Source organism: Crinia signifera, chromosome 2 (genome assembly GCF_055691185.1).
Source record: "Crinia signifera chromosome 2, ASM5569118v1, whole genome shotgun sequence".
Taxonomy (NCBI): domain Eukaryota; kingdom Metazoa; phylum Chordata; class Amphibia; order Anura; family Myobatrachidae; genus Crinia; species Crinia signifera.
The window spans coordinates 96,774,702-96,795,231 of record NC_139218.1 but is presented as its reverse complement, the minus strand read 5'-3'; the positions used below and the strand labels follow the sequence as shown (position 1 = coordinate 96,795,231).

The window sequence follows — 20,530 nt, the reverse complement described above, 5'->3', positions numbered from 1 at the left end:
AAAAGGACAGGGGCCCAAAGGTGTATACACATGGGGCCGATCCGGTGGCCGCCGATCTCCGGCAGGGTGCCGGCATCTTCTGGCAGGGAGGGGAGGGACGGCGCCAGGTGGGGGCAGCAGCGACTTGATTACGTGATAGTAGAAATAGACTGCGCATCGGGATCGGATCGCAATCGGGTATGGGTAAACACGGTGTGATTTTTACTATTTTCCAGGTAATTTTGACTATATAGTCAAAATAGCAAGTGGACATCACAGTGTGTACACAGCACAAGAACGTAACGTACGTAGGTAACCAGACAAAAGGAAGCATAGTTTAGGTCTGGGGTAGCCAACCCTAGTCCTCGAGAGCTACCAACAGTGCATGTTTTGCAGGTCTCCTCACAGAGGGGTTTATTCTAGTTCATTCTTTCTTACAAAATCCTTCTTAGATGGACAAAACCATGGCCCTTATTCCGATCTAAGCGGTAACGGCCGCTTGCGGGCGTTCCGCCGATGTTTTCGCTCTGCGCATGTGCAGAGGGCACTCTGCGCATGTGCAGGCGAAATCGACGCACAATTTTTTTTACCGCCGCAAAGGGGGTGGATAGGGGCGTGAGGGGCTACTTAGCCTCATTTCCCTATGCATACGCCCCGCGTTTCATGGGCGTTCCCATGCAAACGCGGGGCGTACGCATGGTAATGAGGCTGTGACGCATGTGTTGGGGGCGGGCATCTGACATCGCCGGATGTCAGCTGCCCGCCCCCATACATGCTTTCACACGGACAAGTGTCCGTGAGGTCTATGGTTGCGGGAGCTGGTGGAGCGTGCGGCCCTGCCTTCGATGGTCGGCAACCATCGAATGCAGGGGGCTGCTCCAAGATGGTGGAGGCGTATCCCCCGCCATTTTCATGCGGACCGCCACATGTCCGCGTACGGACGGCCGTGGCGATCCGTATGGAAGGCGGGGATTCGCCTGCACGGTCGGAGCCGCATATGCGGCTCCGGCCGCACCAAGCAGAATAAGGGCCCATGTGCACTGCAGGGGGGCAGATGTAACATGTGCAGAGAGAATTAGATTTGGGTGAGTTATTTTGTTTCTGTGCAGGGAAAATACTGACTGCATGATTTTACACTTCAATATAGATCTCACTTTGAAGAAAAACCCCACCCAAATCTAATTCTCTCTGCACAAGTTACATCTGCCCCACCCGCAGTGCACATGGTTTTGTCCATCTAAGAAGGATTTTGTCAAAAAAAAATGGACTAGAATAACCCCCCAGAATCACAAGTGAGCTAATCTGTGGATCTTTTAAAATGTGTCAGTGATTAATGAGTGCAGCAGCTAGGTTGTCTGGAAAATGTGAACTGTTGGTAGCTCTCGAGGGCTAGGGTTGGCTACCACTGGTTTAGGTGAAAGGCCATTCAATAAACTGTCACATACATAACATCGATTGCGTAAGTTTGTCCCAGTTGCCCGCAGGCAAGATAAAAAATGTCTGTCCCCCCCCCCCCCCCACACACACACACACACACGTTTTATATAACATTCCCCCAAAAAATTCTATAAATCTTGTTACATTACACTACATTTATTTACAATATAATTTATTTGAAACAAATACATTGCTTAGCAATCATACCTATTATTAGAACTTGTGACCTGTCTCACTGGAGGAAAACACCTTATTGATATTTCTATTTCTACCAGGACTAGTGCTGGTGTGAAAGGGTCCCGGGCCAAAATCTAGCTACCAGGGTTGCTCCTGGGACCTTCCCGGGGTACTGGCCATTATGAAAGGTGCAGGGACATGTCTCTTCTTCCTGTTTTGCCTCTGCTGATGCTGATTGGCTATGCAGGGCAACTTCATGTTGCTGTGGATTTTCAGAGATGTGCAGAGGCATCACACAGCATGTAGGAAGACACTGTGCAAACTCTGTGGCAAAACAGACTGCAGCAGTGCTATTTCACCACTGCAAGCCTGAAAGCCTGCAAAGGCCTGCCCACCCTCCCTCTCTCTCTCTAATGTCCTCATCTTTGTGGGCCTAAAAAAGACTACTTCTAAGGACAGTCTCATAGAAATGCAGGGTCATCCCAGAATTAGTATGAAAGGTGCCGACCCGGGATGTCCCTGCTTCAAAAGCATGTGTAAGCCCTGGAATGTCCCTGGAATTTTATTCCCGGGTTGCTCTCTGCATTTCTGGTGTGAAAGGGGTATTAGTGTACATATTCTGACTATGTATAAATGCTCAAAACCATTGCTATTAGGCAGAGCTATGCATACCCTCCAACATGGTCCATTCCATTAGGTACAAAATGCTCTGTTCCTGACTTCCCTGTTGCAGAGGTGGGGCTGCAGCACAGTCCAATATTCAAAAAGGGGAGGTCACACCTAATGCCACTCCAAACATCACTGTCCTGGACACACTGGCAGTTGATGTGACCCCCCCCCCTTTTTGAATTTTGGACTGTGCTGGAGTCCAACCTCTGTAACTGCCACTGGCAAGGAAGTCCAGGAACAGAGCATTTCGTACCTAATGGAATGGGTCATTTTGGAGGGTATGGCTATGCAGTGTAGTAACTTCATATAGCTAGAATTTGAGCTATTTGCTCCTGCATAAGAAGCATGCAATCAGTAAGGAATCTTCTTCTCGTGTAAACGGTAAAAGCGTTCTAATACAAGGTGGGACATTTGCAAATATTAGATTTAGAATAAAGAGTGTGACATATTTTGTCCTGCTAAAAGGGGGAGTCATGCAGAAGTGATATTGACGAATGAACGGATTCAAACTTGCAGGGGAGGTGCCATCTTGGTTTCATGAGACCAGCGGCAGAAGACGCCATTACCTCCTAGAGTTACGCCTCTGCTTGATATGGTAAACAAAATATCTAGAGCTGTGTATCTCTAACACAAAACTCATCATCATAACAAACAAGATAAATGCTATAAATTGGCATAGCCAGGTACACATAAGTTGAACAGGCAGCCTGGCTAATAAATCTGGAGGATTTTTGTCCGAGACCATGGCCCATTGCCGATTGCCTGTACACATTAAATGATTTAATGAATGACATGTTTTTAAATCCACAGCGCCACATACAATATGGATTTATTGACCGCATCTCGCTGTTGATCAAACAATCTGTTATGCTTTCCACGGGAAACAAGCAATACAGTGCACACACATTAGACTATATGCATAATTTGTCGTTACGATAAGCGAAGCATGCCAATTTCATTCTAATGTGTACCCAGCCTTACTTAAAAAGTATATTAAGATTTACAAACGTTGCTCTAACTTCAGCCACCAATTCATACACCGTTACATCACTTTGCTTGAAGTATTGAAAATGTGTATGTGTATTGAGTAACTGTAGCTTACAAGACATATGACCAAGCACTACACCGTCCGTGCAGAAGATGCACCAGTAATGTTATTCATAACGTTTTCTTACTTCTTTCCACAGACGAACCGTCCATGCTGCCTATATAACCACGTTTCTAAAAAAAACAAAAAAACGAAGGGCTTTGTCCCCACTATACTCAATTTACCAAGAGTTAAATAACAGATTCATCTATTGTTAACCAATCTACTGTACATTGTTTATTAACTTCCACTTTGCGGTACCACTGCAATCATTAATGAGATAATCCGCCATGCATAACAACCCCCCCCCCCCCCGATATAGTCAACATTGATCTGCATGTTTAGATGATCGTAGATATTGTTAATGACTCGCATCATTTCTGATATTGAGTGTACACAATAGACGATATGAACGATATATCATCTATACATGGTGTCTTAGACCTCCATGGGGACTGGACCAAACCATTATGCACATTACTGACCTTATAGCTGTACATTCACATATTAGATTTTACAGTCACTGTCTATTGGATATACCTGTGATTTCATTCAAAAGATACATTTCAGATCGTAGTCTATTTATATGGTGATTAGGGATGCCAATCCCGGGGCATTTTTTCAATCAAGACCTTAAGTATGGAATGGGGTTTCCACCAGGGAAGGCAAAATGCAATGGTTATTATGGGGGAAATTTACTAAAGGAAATGTGTAAAAAATAGGTGTATTTGTATCCAGAAACACACTTATTTTTGACATTTACTATCCCGAAAATACGGCAATTCGTATTCGTATTGATAGCACATCAATACGACTACGAATTGCCATATTTTCAGGATAGTAAATGTCAAAAATAAGTGTATTTCTGGATACAAATACAAATATATTTTTACAAATTTCCTTTAGTAAATTTCCCCCTATGTATCGACGCAATATGAAGCAATATAGATAGTTCCCACTTCCTACCAATGTTACATTGACACCTATGTTATTAAAGATGATATGGCTTTGAAGGGAGGGTTAATCCATCCAATCCTAGTCAGCAAATCTGAATAGAGCACTCCTAGATTTTCATCATGCACATATGCAAGCATACAGAGCACATTCTGGTTACTGGCAGCAGGTAATACAGATGGTTCTGCCAAACCCCGATAGATAGATAGATAGATAGATAGATAGATAGATAGATAGATAGATAGATAGATAGATAGATAGATAGATAGATAGATAGATAGATAGATAGGATAGATATGTATACTCAGCAACTATACTGAAATGCGGATACATGGCTAATGCAGAATAGCACACACATAGGCTATAGCAGAGATAGGTGCATACAATGTTTTTTAAAAGTAGGTAACAAGAGACAAAGGGGGAAAATTTACTAAGAAGGGAGTTCTATTTCACATGGGATTCCCATGGGCAACCAATAGGAATCTACTTCTTATTTATTTAGCACCTACTAGAAAATAATAGATAATATCATACCCTCCAACATGGCCCATTCCATTAGGTACAAAATGCTCTGTTTCTGTACTTCCTTACCAGTGGCAGTTGCATAGGTGGGGCTGCAGTACAGTCCAATATTCAAAAAGGGGAGCCACACCTAATGCCACTCCAATCATCACTGCCTTGGGACTCACTGGCAGTTGATGTGACCCCCCTCTTTGAATTTTGGACTGTGCTGGAGTCCAACCTTTGTAACTGCCACTGTCAGGGAAGTCCAGGAACAGAGCATTTTGTACCTAATGGAATGAGTCATGTTGGAGGGTATGTAGTATCTGATTGGTTGCCCATAGCAACATCCCATGTGATACAGAACTTCCATCTTAGTAAATTTCCCTCAAGGAATCTGGCAGACAAAGCTTATTTTCTCTTGGTTATACAAACATAAAAACAGTCATGCACAATGTGATGCAGTAGAAAAGCTCTGGAAAAATCCTGGGGTGTATGTATAATGAGAGATTCAATTTGATCTATGTCTGCAGAGAATGCATTTTAAATATTCAATACAAGGGACTGCATCTCTTTCTAACACCCAAGAGAACAAAACTAAATGAGTGCATTACTTACTAAAGTGCACTACCGTACAAAGCAAAATGAAATAACTAATACCCCTTTTACAATGTCGCAAAGACTCGGGTCAGCGGCGGTGTATATGGGTCATGCCGTGTCTCTTTACAAGGGACTTCTATCCAGGTACTGACCTGTGTAGAACACGGCTAGGACCTGGGTAGAGGGTGGTGTAAACGGGTACCCGGCTCCAGTTTACATGTATGGGGGACTTCCAACTTGCGGACCGCAGTGTCTGCAGGTTGGACCTGGGGGCACACACAGCCTCCGGTGCTGTCTGCTATACTCTGCAGACAGCAGTGGCGGCAGCGGAGGATGTGAATGGATGCCTGTATGCGACATCCATTCACCTCCCGGACAATGACTGGGGGGGGGGGTTGTACGGGGGCTGGGGGCAGCCCAGCAGCTTACCTTGGTGCTGGACTGCCCCCAGCATGGTGATCAGCGGTCCCGGCGGGGATGACCATGGTCCCAGCGCTTGGAGATGATGTCATCTCCAAGCGCCGCCTCCATCTACACTGCGGATAAGTAAGTACGTTTTATTTATATAGCGCACTTTCTCCAACAGGACTCAAGGCGCTGGGTAGGCACCACAGTGTAAATGGGGTAAATCCCAGATCCGACCCGACTTGGATCCTTGTTCCAAATGCTGGGTCGGATCCAGGATTTTTGGTGTAAAAGGGGTATAAGTTAGAACATGAAACCCCCAAAACTTAATCAGTGGAAAGGCAAGGGCCCAATACAGTATCTGGGACCTATTTACAGATACCCGCCTAATGACCAACTCTGTGGCAATTCTACTGCTGTAAGGAGCATGCGCAGTTTTATATTCCAGAAAGGCGCCACCTCTTATGTTTAAGAGCAATGATTGGACAACTGCTACAGAACCAGTTTGGTGTTCTTGAATTTTTAATAATAAAAAAAAAATGCATTCATCGTTACAAATTCAGAATCTTCTGGGATCAGGTGAAATGACTGTTACAAAAACACCAGTAGCAATTTATTAATCCAAATTAATGACCACAACACTTGGTCATGTCTCACGGCAATTAGGCCACATCTAAAGAGTTTTCACACAGTTTCTTATTTGACATTGAAGATGAGGCAAATTCAATGCATCTTTCTTTAGTTAGAAGTAAGTCAAGCATCAGATTCAATTACATAAGCCCGTAATAATTATCATGTGGTGTTACTCCAAGATGATCCATAGGATTGCATGGTGCAAATGTTCCCAGGTCACGGGAACATGGTTAGTTGCAATTCCGATGCATATTTGATCCATTTGTAGGTTTTATAAATGCTTTACTAAATTACATCTGCTTTCAAATAATGTGCAGTATAAGCACAATCATTCATTAAATCTCAAGGTGACCATACACTGCTACTATGTATTGCAGCAGTGTATGGACAGACGATCCACCACGAGCCTCCCGGGACAACCAGTTGAGCGGTAAATCATCCGTACACACAGCAAAATGCACCAATATATTGTTCTGTCAGTTTCCAGCATCAGATAAACAATACACTGGAAAGCCATGTAATTAATGGAATATTTATTAATTTACAGTTTCTTATATAGCGCAGCAGATGCTGTTGTGCTGTACAATTGTAGACAGTGATAGAACAAACTGGGTAATAACAGAAAGACATGGAGGTAAGAGGACCCTGCTGCAAGCTTACAATCTATAGGGGCATAAGAGGGAAGGCACCAGTAATAGCATAGCAATCCCACCAAGTCCAGAAAGGAAGCTATATGATACATAAGTATCTCAGAGGGTCAGACTTGCGGTAGCTAAATTTGATAGGCTTGTCTGAAGAGGTGAGTTTTCAGGGAACGCTTGAAAGTTTGGAGGCTAGTGGAGAGTCTTATTGTGCGTGGCATAGCATAGTCATGCGTGTTTCCAAAATAAATGAGGAGAAAACCCTTTTAATGACTTTAGTATAGAAAGCAAATAATGATAATGAACCATAGTGGAGCACAATATGTTTATAGGTCTAATTCCTCAAAGTGTCCTATGGCAATAGCAGTGTAAAGTGAGCAATTATCACTCCAATCATCAGCTTGCTATGACAACGAAAGTGCAGTCTTTTGAAGTAGTAACTGTTCCTATATAATACTGTGGAAGGTAGTATTGTAAAGGTCACCAAAAGTATGCACTCCTGTTTGTTTGTGTGAGAGCTTGGCCACACATGGGAGTTTTATTTAGATTGGATTTTGCCCATATCAATCAATCAGTTTTGATGTATTATCTTCTAGAAGGATCTATAAATAAACAAATAAATATTAGAATAGGATAGGTTGCCATGGGCAACATTCTATCTTCAGCAGAACTACCATCTTTTTTTTCTTGCAACTGGTTGAAATGTTTAAATGAATTGTCATTTTTTTTCAAAAATGGTCTACATTGGGGACCTGTTCTTGGAATCTACATCATTCCAAGATGCCACCCCACCCTTGGAGGCTACCAGATTACATACTTAAAACCCTGAAGCTCTTACAACTATTACCGAGGCCCTAACATCCTACTTAGCTACCAACTCACCCCTAGGCACAACCATACACACTCACTGGTGTGCCTTGATTTACAGGGAATAATCATTCAAACAGGAGCCAGTCTTAAAAGACAATATCTAAAATAGCAGGAAGACCTGGAATGTCGCTTGCTCCAAGTTGAATCACTAAATAGATCACTTTCGTCTCGCTTACTGAAACGGGAATTGGTTTCAATCCGTAATCAACTCTAGGCGCTATTTTTTAAATTACAACAGAGATACAAATCCGCTGCCGACCTTAGCCCATAAGCTAAGACTACGTCACACTAGAAACAGAATTAAACACATTCATAGCACAGACATAGCGGAAGCATTTGCTAACTACTATAAATAGCTATATAATCTTAATTCTGATACAGACATCCTACAACCCCCTCCCTCCTTAATAAACTCTTAATACACTCCTTCTTGAAAACCCTCCCCCTTCTGAGCCTATCCCCCGCGATACTAGATTATCTTAACTCACAATGGTCCGAGGAAGAGATAAAGTCAGTTATTAAGTCTCTGCCCCCTGGAAAAGCCCCTGGCCCTGATGGTTATACTAGAAAAAATGAGCTCCAGAACTGCTTTAACTTCTTACTCCACTATATCAGCATGCAACTGACAGTGGCACAGTCTCAGAGGAACTGCTACATGCACGGATAATCACTATTCATAAACAGGGCAAAGATCCTTCCCTTTGCTCAAATTATAGACTGATATCCCTACTCAATACCGACCTTAACATCTAATCTAAACCAATAGCCAGTAGATTAGTACCCCATATTCCCCAAATTATCCACCTGAACGAAGCAGGTTTCATACAAAGCAGGCATTCAACAGACAACACGAGACGTGGATTTGACCTTGCTGGGTACATTGCGAAAAGCATCGATGAGGCCATCTGCCTTGCCCTTGACGCTGAAAAAAGCATTTGACAGGCTCCACTGGGGTTTTCTTCAGGAAATATTATTGAAAATCAGACTAAGTGATGGTATATGGTCTTTCATTCTAGCATTATATAGCTCACAACAGCACCTGTTTTTAGCAATGGCTTCTCTTTATCTCCCTTTAAGATCTCCCAAGTAATGCCCACTGTCCCCCCTAATGTATATGCTGGCTATAGAGCCCTTAGCTATCGCAGTACGCCAATCAATGGGGTTTCCGGGTATACAAGTGGGGTCCTCCATCCATAAATCGAGTCTGTTTTCAGATGATGTTTTATTGTTTATTACAAAACCAGCAATGTCTCTACCTATCATTCACAAGGATCCGATATGATTTCCCGGCGGTCGGGATCCCGGCGGTCGGAATCCCGACACTGGAATCCCGACCGCCGAAATCCCGACAAGGGGGGGACATGGATCGCCCCCCCCTTGCGGGCCCGGTGCCTCGCTACGCTCGGCACGCTATTTTATTCTCCCTCTATGGGTGTCGTGGACACCCACGGAGGGAGAAAATTTCGGGATTTCGGCGGTCGGGATTCCAGTGTCGGGATTCCGACCGCCGGGATCCCGACCGCCGGGAAATTAACCGCATCCCATTCACAAGACTATTGAGGACTACAGTGCAGCATTATTTATAAACTCAACACCACTACAACGGAAGCGTTGCCATTTAATATTGATACCCGTAAACCTCCCAGTTTAAACAGCTCTATAGATACAACTGGAGGACGAATTCTATAGTATATCTTGGCATTCGCACCCCCAATGACCTTTCTTCGACTGTAGATATCAATTATAAACCACTCATATCTCAAAAAGACCAATTATTAAAGAGGTGGATGAGTCTGGAAGTCTTGTGGATGGTAGACTAGCTGCATATAAAATGTCTATCCTCCCGAACTTGATGTATCTCTTTCATTCCATACCATATCTAATTCCCCAGAAGGTTATCAGTCAAATACACTCAATAATTCTTAAACATATTTGGAAGAAGAAGCCTCTTGGAATAGTATATTAACGACTGACTAGATGTAGGAGACTGGGTGGCTTGGCGGTGCCGGATTTGAGGAGATATCAATCGGCAAGCTTAGTGGCCCAGACTTGCGATCTCTACCATCGGATATAAAACCTAGGGTAGACCTGGAGAGACAGATGTATCCCCGGCTCCCTTTACTTGATTTACTGTGGATCCCAGCTCAACGGAGACCGATAGCACATGATATTCCTTGCGTGATCAAGAATTCGCTGACAGCATGGGATGAGGTCTTGAGGGTCACCCTACCAACTCGATCCCTATCACTACAGGCCCTCTCTGCTATACTCCCAGACTTAACACTGACTGGCTGGATCTCCTGGGGTATTACCAACATCCCAGATGTGGTGGATGGTATCGGGATTACCCCTTTCTGGACATTACACACTCCCTATAACTTACCCCTTACATAGCTATTCTATTATAATTGCATTATCCACTGGATAACAAGTTCAATTCGCTCTTCGGGGCCGCTGCTCCTCCCACCCCCTGACATTATGACTTAGAGCATCTAGAGTTGCCAGACGCGATCTATTAAGTTTTGGTATACTCTAGCAAATAGCGATGAGTTAGATACTAAATCACCCTCGCAATTGAAATGGGAGTCTGACTTGAACCTTTCGTTCACACAAAACAGTGGGAATCGATATGTGTGTCGTCTCATTCAATGTCTAAATGCAGCATCTAGAAATGCACTTTAAACAAACACATAGGGGGGAATTTACTAAAGGAAATTTGTAAAAAAAATAGGTGTATTTGTATTCAGAAATACACTTATTTTTGACATTTACTATCCAGAAAATATGGCAATTCGTATTCGTATTGATGTGCTATCAATACGAATATGAATTGCCGTATTTTCGGGATTGTAAATGCCAAAAATAAGTGTATTTCTGGATACAAATACACCTATTTTTTACAAATTTCTTTTAGTAAATTCCCCCCATGGTCTCTACTTAACACTGGCCAAGCTGCACAAGATTTGGCCGTCAGTCTCTAAGTACTGTTGGCAAGACTGTGCAGAGATAGGTGATAACTTCTGGTCCTGCCCCATAATAATTTGCCAGCTGTGGAGGGACGTACTTACATTAGCTTCTAAGATCCTGAGAGTACCTATCCTAATGTCACCTTTATTAGCCCTACTCCACATATAGGGGGAAATTTACTAAAGGAAATTTGTAAAAAATAAGTGTATTTGTATCCAGAAATACACTTATTTTTGACATTTACTATGCAGAAAATAAGGCAATTCGTATTCGTATGGATGTGCTATCAATACAAATACGAACTGCCGTATTTTTGGGATAGTAAATGTCAAAAATAAGTGTATTTCTGGATACAAATACACCTATTTTTTTTACAAATTTCCTATAGTAAATTTCCCCCATAACCTGAGGTTGTCCCCACCACAACCAGATACGTCCTTGGACATTTACTAATAGCCACCAGAGCAGCGATAGCACAGAACTGATAAAACCCACACTCCCCTACACCTTGCGAAGATTATCCGAAAAGCACATTATGCATACCAAATGGTAACCACAAGTTTGCCACACTCTTCTAAGGCCCACTCGCCAACGGCTAAATGGATAGGTTGGCATGAATTCTCTATATCTTGGGAAGGGCTTGATACGATACTTGGACCAGTCTAATCCCGTTAACTGTATAGAGCTGTTTGCTTTACTTTCTGTACGCATGTAGTCTTGCTGACTGTAAAACAAGTATTCAATTCTGCCTGGGGTATTCATGTATAAGTTGTATACTGATATTCTGATGTATTATATTCGGATATTTTGCCCGTTCCTAAATAGTCTGTCTCAACTAAGATGCTAAGGCTAGTACTACTGAATACAAATTCATAGTTGCTAGCTGGAATATGCCCAGGGAAAGGGTCATATATGTTTTTGTAGCAACTTCCATAAAAGGCCATTAAAGAAACATAAAGATAAGGACCACTTGGCACATCTAGATGAATATACAAACTTCACCCACGGCATTGATAAGAATCAAACCCATAACCTCAGTGCTGTGAGGCAGTGATGCTAACCAATACACCAATTATACCAATCGCCATGCGTGCCCTGTGCAACTGTGATAGATGCACAGTGATGCAGGTATAGTACCGAAAAAAAATGTTCAACCGTGCAAAAATCAGGAATGCGCCACCTCAGAATCAGACCATGGTGTAAATGAAACTGGGTGCAAGAGTTTGTCCTAGAATTGCCATATTTTTAACACGCAATTACTCATTTACCAGATAAAACCAGATTTGATCAACCTTGTAAATGATTGCCACGTTACAAATATGGACACTATCAGACTAATTACAGCACAAGTGGCTGCTCACACCTTATTACACTTACAACCCACTGTTTTTGAATCTGGGTACACACTATACGATATCATCTATGAATTATATCGTTAATGATTTCACTTAACCTCCAGGAAAAACAATATAGTGCATACCCAATAGAGGATATTGTACAGTGATGTCATCCTGTTCCCGCACCATACATGTAATTGTTGACAATATTGTAAAAACTGAGCTAAAGACAAAGGAAGACATCGTTAACAACATACAGGAGCGCGCATAGTTAACAATATTGAGTGTACACACTTGATATTTTAAACAATATCACTCAGAAGGGCAAAAATGACCAATATAGGGGTCCATTTAATTCTTGTTGCTGTGAACATCACTGGGAGAGTGTTCCCGGAGCTACTCTAATCAGCTCCCTGCTAAGTCGGAGAACATCTGTACTTGCGGGTAGTTTACTCACAAGTACCAGCATTTTCCAATGTTGTTTGCGCCACCTTAGTTTGTAATTGTTAGCATTACTGCCTCAAAACACTGTGGTCATGGGTTCGATTCCCACCATAGCCCTAACTGTGCAGAGAGTTTATTTTCTCCACATGCTTGTGTGGGTTTTCTCCCATAATCCAAAAATATACTGGTAGGTCAATTAGGTCCCAACAAAATGAACCCTAGAAATGAATGTATGTGCGTGTACATGTGGTAGGGAATATAGGACCCAATTCAGACTGGCTCGGTGGGTTGCGAGTGTCCGGAGCCAAGCAAACCGGTAAGCACCACGCACTGCCCTATAAAATCCCACCTTACGAAGGGGTTTGCTGGACTGCGAACACGTGTGTGCAAGTACATATCCGTTTGCATGTGGGCGCTCAGAGGAGAAATCACTCAATTTTTACTTACCATAGCATGATTTCTCTTCTACCCCCTGGTGCTCGCAGCCGCAGCGTGGCCATGGACAGCTTGAAATCCTGGCAATTTTGGGGCCAAATCTTGGAATCTCACTGATCCCGATCCTGGGATTGGCCACCCTATGTGCGAGCAGAAATCCACTAGTCGGCATTAGCAGCGCTCTGGTTAGTATAGTGCCGGGATCTCCCACCCATATACATCATTCTCAATAGAATGGACCCCATGGTTTGTAATATCGCTTAAGCTGTGTACACACGGTGAGATTTTGGCTTAGTGCCGACTTCAACTAAGCCGATTTTGGCTAAGTGCACTAAACAATTTTGGCTACAGTATGTGTGATTTGGCCATAGTCCATAGTCCAAATACACAGTGTGCGACTCAGTCAAAATTGCCTTACCTGCACGGTCTATTCTGCCGGGCGACAGTCATGTGACACATCACTATCATCCCCAGTGTACACATGGTGCAATTCTGGCTAACTTGCTAGGTGATTTCAACTATAGTCAAGTATCACCTGGCCAAAGCTCAGTGTGTACCCAATTTAAGGTTCCTTCATGTCTAAACAGGGAATTAATTGGATTAGACACTACATAAACATTGGTTTTCTACAGATATAAGGTCACAACAAATAACAGTTTGGGAAGTATTTATGTTCACATAGTCCAAAAGAGTCAGCAACAGTATTTTTCCTATTTGTCAACCCATTGGGAATATACAGTATATTTTACACAGTAAAAAACAGCAGTAGGACATTTCAGTCACACAAATATTAACAAACCAATCAACTTAAGATATTGGGGTGTATTCAATGCCGGGGGGGGGGCGAGCTATGACAGTGAGCAGTGCTGCCTGCTCACGGTCACAGCTGTATTAGCCATGAGCTTCCCTGTTTGGAGGAATCCTCACTGTCCCGTGACAGCGAGGATTCCACCGGAACGTTGAATACGGTGAGCGGCCAGCGCGGATCGCTTTTGTTTTCTGTGATTCCCACCGTTTAACCCCCTCGGCGGCCGCATTGAATACGCGCCATAAACTTTAGGTGCCCATACACTCGTAAGTTTTTGGCAGATTTCACCTGATCCCGACGTGTCGTGGCAAGAAATCATATGTATATGATGTCCCCCTCAGGTCTGATGCGCGGTCTTGTGCGCATTGGACTGGAGGTCGAACTTGCTGTCCGTCTGACCTCCAACCCAGTCCCCCTCCCGGTGGCGGGAAGCGGGGTCGCATGTGAAAGAGCACATGCAATGTATCACATGCGATTCTGCCACCTGGGACCTTCCAGGTGTCAGATGGCTCAGTCGTATCAGATGGCCCATACACTAAAGTAGTGTATGGGCACCATTATTACTGTATATAGAGAATAAATCATAGTTTTGTCAAATAATACACAAGATAAACATATTTTCGCCTCTCCATAAAGTAACAATATAAACTGTCACAACAATCAACAACGAATAAAAACCAAAACAAAGAAACAATACAACAAAGATGCAACAAGTCTCTCCTTTATTCAACAGACTACAATGGGATTAACCAGGCAAATAACAGGTTATATTGCAGTCATTATGAATTTGGTACATGAGCTGATTCGAGGGTGGTGCTTACTGTACACAGAACCATAAAAAAAATCTCCATAGGCAACGGAACACCAAAGAAAAAAAAACCCAGCAAAGTATTGTAGAACATTCTGACATTTGACGTAAGGGATCAAACGCTGTCTAGCACACAGCCCATGAATGGGATTCCCCTCCCCCACTCTGGGGCTTGAGGAAACTCCACACACCATCTGCAATGTGAATACTTGGCATTTTTACAGGTTTCACCCCCCTCGCTCTCTTTATTGAAATAAATACACTAGAAAGAAGCAAATGCAGAACCCATCCCCCACTCTACTTCTTTAAGCAACAACATGAAAATGAGAGAACACAGCAAAACAAGGCGAACACATTAATGCACTGAACCAAAGCAAGTATTTCTCAGCAGCCTTGTGGGATATTTGGTGTGTAAAGGAAATATATAAACAGATTACAGTACACAGGCTGCTATAGTCATTGTGGGCAAAATGAGCACAAGTTTGACTGTATGACACATGTACGACTGGTTGTATCTACAGCAGGGCACTGGACACTGATTAAAGGGGTGGGGGTACAGGTGGGGGTTATACATTACACAAATGAAGGTATAATCCCACTTACCTCACACTTGATGTGGTTTACAGACACCGCAGATCCTTAGTTCCAACAAGCGGGTAGGTTGTGTAGCTTCAGTGCTTAACTTCTTAACTTCAACAGTCTCAGCACATTGACTTTCTTTCTTCTTACTAACTGTGCATTGTAACTCTTCTGTTGTAGATCCTGGGTTCACAAACCAAAAAGGTCAACGCTGCTCTTTATAAATCCTCCAGAGGTAACAAGAAAGAAAAAAAAATAATCACATTAAAATGATTTAAAATCTATATAAAAAATAATAATAATCCTGGATTTAAAGTCAGGGTCCAAAGACCGTGGAAAGTTTTGTCTTTATTATAACTGTGGTGTCTGGTGTGATCATTATTTTATTCCTCTTTCTGTGGCAATCAGAATGTACAGCTAACTAGTTCATTAGCAGAGTTAGTTAGTCTGTGTTTGTGTGTGAGTGAAGCTCCCACAGACAGCAGCAGCAGCAGCAGCAGCTAGAAGAGGGGGGGAAGAGAGAGAGGGAGAGAGAGAGGAGAGAGACTGGCAGGGGGAAAAAAGATACACACACACACACACACATACATACAGACACCAAGACACTGAGCCAGTGACCTCCTAGAGGAAAAAAACTGCAGTTGACCTGAACTATTGAAAAAATAATAAAAAATAACAAACGATTCCCATATAATTTTCCCCCTAGAATATGTGCAAGATCATTGCAGTGTAAGGGATGTTTTTAACCTGATTTCTTTATAAAACAGATCATGGTGAGGCTTCTAGATGATAGAACACAATGCACACTGCACATAAGACACACATATTCACTGTTCAGTCAAAGAATATGTATATATAAACGTTGGTTGCAATAAAAATATGCTCGATGGGGGAGGGGAGTATTATGTTCGGTGGATACATCCAGTTGTGTATGTGTGTGTGTGATGATTATCTAACAACATCAGCATTTATATTATAAGCATATATGAAGAATAAAATACATGCACAGTTTGTGAATTATCTGTAAGTGTGTAAATATGTATATTACACAAACACAATAATACAGTACACATAAACATATCCTTAAAGCTTGAATGACATATTGCAGAGACCCAATGTGACATGTATGTTCTAGGTCGTGTCTCAGATACACAAATAGGAAAATTGGTGGACTTACAGCATCTCCATAATTGTGATTCAGCAGAACGGATTACATTAGAATTGTTATTCAAGGACTGGAAAAAGTCTTTTTTCAGCAGGTTTTGTGTGCGACCCTTGTCTGGTTCTTTACGATATAGCACATTTGTCTTTAAGATCCTTACACATTTCTGTGAAAGGAGAAAACAAAATAAAATAAGAGAGAAGGATGCCTTAAGAAGAAAGCATAAGTACATGATGCAACATTGTCCTGATTACATGTGCTTCCCTTCCCCCATCGCTTGCTGGTGGGAGTGCTGTTTTTTCCGCCTGTAGGGTCACATTGTGGTTGATTGATTCTCCTTTCGCCTTGCTCAGTCATTCAGATTTGGAAAGTAAATAACAAGTTGACATCATTACAGCTTTCTGCATTACTGTGACACATTCCTCTGCTACCACGCAACATCTAATAGAAGCGCATCAAAACAGGAATAGTCGTCTACGCCCTGTCATTTTGTTCTGCAGCTTAGTGAGATATATTATTCCTCCTGTAAATGCTTTATGCTTTTCGAAGGTGTACTTGGTCACGTACCAAGGTGATTCACGGATTTTGGCAGTTAGGTTGTGTGTAAGAAATCATATTTTATGATTTATGTAAATATAACTGGTGCAGCCAACGTAAACAATTCCGGAATAAAGCTGCGTACGCGTTAGGCGATATTTTAAATGATATACACGATAACAAACCGTCATAGCAATATCGTTCAGTGTTTAATCCACGGATTGTTTTTTTTGCAGCACCGCCGATATTGTTAAAGGGTGAAGGGATGGGGGAGTGTGTATAATTCTGTATTGCCGGGTCTACACAGGCCTAGGTGTGGTGAGAGACCACCAAGCCTTATAACCCAGGTCGAGCAATCCGGCAATTCAACCTGGGTTTAATGTGAAAGTGCAGCACAGACTCGGCATAGCGATGTAAAACCGATATAAAAAGTATCTGGCCTTGGTCGGGGTCAGCTGTTAAGGGGAACATTGTCTCCCTTTGCAGTGCTGCAGAGGAGTACAATTGTCCAACTGTGCTCCCTGTAGACCCCAAGTGGGGCCACCAGAACCCCCTAAGCCCAGGCCAGCTGCTGAGAAGTATAATGGATTCCCTGTGTGGTCGTCTGTACCACTTTCACCAGGAAAAAAAGTGGAAGCTTGCAGTCACGTTTCCACTGATTTTTACATTACTCCCGATACTGAGTCCATGGTTGCTCCTGGAGTCCCTGTGAATATCCTTTGTTGTACTAGCCTTATAGGTTCACATCCGAAGCTATGTTCACTAATACCCAAGTTCAGTCTTTATGTTCGTAGCACATGTTTATTTATTATCAGTTTTTTATATATGGCGCATACATATTCCGCAGCGCTTTCCAGAGAATATATGAACATTCACATCAGTCCCTGCCCCAGAGGAGCTTACAATCTATGCTCCCTACCACATGTACACGCACACACAGACATTGTAGGGTTAATTTTGTTGGGAGCCAATTAGCCTCCCAGTATATTTTTGTATTGTGGGAGGAAACCGGAGTACCCAGAGGAAACCCATGCTAGCACGGGGAAAATATACAAACTCCGCACAGTTACAGCCATGGTGGGAAAAGAACCCATGACCTCAGTGCTGTGAGGCAGTAATGCTAACCATTACACCATCCGTACTGCACATGTTAATGTTAGGCATTGCTGTACAATTATAGGGATTGATAAAGATTAATTTATCTCACCCCTACAAGTAAATCCGACTGTATACCACTCCAACAGTCATTCCAGACTCACTGATATTGTCTTAGCCCTATAGGGGTACATGCTAAGACTAATTATAGATGAGGTGTTGTTTCATTTCCAAACTTGGACACATGGACACATTACACATGGACAGTGTAATGGTTAGCATTACTGCGTCACAGCACTGAGGTCATGGGTTTGATTCCCACCATGCCACTAACTGTGTGGAGTTTGTATATTCCCCACATGCTTTCGCGGGTTACCGCTATGTACTCCGGTTTTCTCCCACAACCTAAAAATATAATGATAGGTTAATTGGCTCCCAAGAAAAATTAACCCTGTGTGTGTACATTTGGTAGGGAATATAGATTGTAAACTCAAATATTCTCTGTACAGCACTGCAGAATATGTGTGCGCTATATAAATAACTGGTAATAAATAATAAATGTCAGTGATGACCACTTCCAGCCTGTTTTTTTAGCAGATTATTGGAAGCCTTAGGGGCCTACACTCATAGCAATGCTCAAGCGGTCTGGGATATGCTAGATTGCTCAAAACACTTCAGTATGATCGCCCAGCACACAGCAATGTGTCACCGCCATGTGCTGAGCGATCTGCCAGGGGAGAACACTGATTGACGTGTGATAGCAATGGAAGGGGCTGCGCATTTCTATCGCTAGGGCTCCTATACACAGAGAGAGATGTAGGGGAATTTTCTAAGCGATCTATTAAGGTAACTTATAAAATGCCTGTATATATGTGTAGGGCAATTAGACCTACTCACATGAAAAAATCTCTTCAGTGTTTTGGTTTTGCGACTGCATCGCTACAGCTTTTTCTCTAATTAGCAATCCATGGGAGTACACGGGAATATGGTCGATCCACGGTACGAAGGAATACGAACAATTAGGGCAAATTTACTAATCTGCCATATTCACCTGATTCATGTTTTCTGATGGTGTAACCATTTGTAGGGCCACCAAATACATACTGTGGCATTGCATGGATCAGTCATATCCGTGCACTGCTGTCCTGTGAAAAACAAAAAAGGGTACTCTTTACCTAGAAGGGCGCCAGCGATTGAAATCGCGGTCGTCGGGGGTAAAAATCGCGGTCATCGCGGGTAAATCGGGATGGCCGCGATGCCCGCGATTACCGCGATGACCGCGATTTTCCCATAGGGAACAATGTTAAAAAGGCTGATTGACCACGATTTCACTGTTAAATGCCTCAATGGACCCGATTTGGCCCTAGGAATCAATGTTAAATGGGCCACAGAGCCCAAATAAGCACAATTAACCCTTAAATGTCCCCCCCAATTTTTAACGCCACCCCACGATCCACGCGAACCCGAAGCGTGGCGAGCGCAGCGAGCCCGCGAGGGGCGGCGGTACGCGTCCTCCGACCTTTTCATGCCCTACTATCCACTAGGGCGTGGAGTGAGAATATAATAGTGTGGCGAGCCCGAAGCGTGGCGAGGGGACGCGGATACCTTCACAGGTAGACGCGTCCCCTCGCGGGCTTCACAGGTGTCAGCGTCGCCACGGACACCTGAGAAGCCCGCGAGGGGACGCGTATAACTGTGAAGGTATCCGCGTCCGCTCGCCACGCTTCGGGCTCGGTGGCTCGCTGCGCTCGCCACACTATTATATTCTCACTCCACGCCCTAGTGGATAGTAGGGCATGAAAAGGTCGGAGGACGCGTACCGCCGCCCCTCGCAGGCTCGCTGCGCTCGCCACGCTTCGGGTTCGCGTGGATCGTGGGGTGGCGTTAAAAATTGGGGGGGGACATTTAAGGGTTAATGGGCTCTGTGGCCCATTTAACATTGATTTCTATGGCCAAATCGGGTCCATTGAGCCATTTAACAGTAAAATCGGGTCCATCGCGCCTTTTAACATTGATTCCTATGTGAAATCGGGAGCATCGCGTCGCGGGCATCGCGGGTACATTTATGGGTTTCAATGGGAAATCGCGGGCATCGCGTCGGTCGCGTCGCGGCCACACATAAATGTACCCGCGATGCCCGCGACGGGCGCCCTTCTAGGTAAAGAGTACCCAAAAAAGAATAACTAAATAAAACGGCATGTGGTCCCTCTACCCAGCAATAACGAGACCTGGACTCATTGTGCTGGTCCTGGTTGCAGAAGTACAGGGAAGGGGGGGGAGTTGGGGTCCAGTGGCACATGCAGGGGGTTTCTGAGTACCCAGAAACCCCCCTAGGCTGAAAGCTGAGGGTCCCCTATTTCCATGGATACAAGAATTTAAAAAATTGGCCCTTGGGATCCGGAGAT

General features: G+C 43.4%; 1 protein-coding gene across 4 annotated transcripts in view; it reads right to left on the bottom strand.

Moving 5' to 3' along the window:
* The window catches only part of TBL1X (transducin beta like 1 X-linked), a 250,978-nt gene extending 234,065 nt beyond the window's left edge, over positions 1–16,913 (bottom strand). For 2 of the 4 annotated variants that reach the window (XM_083172577.1, XM_083172581.1), the window contains exon 1: positions 15,356–15,853. The gene's annotated coding sequence lies outside the window, so the exon portion shown is untranslated. Of the gene's footprint in view, positions 1–15,355; positions 15,854–16,508 lie in introns of those variants that run through there. The other 2 variants (XM_083172578.1, XM_083172579.1) reach the window with 2 other exon arrangements.
* Between the last annotated feature and the right edge of the window lie 3,617 nt (positions 16,914–20,530).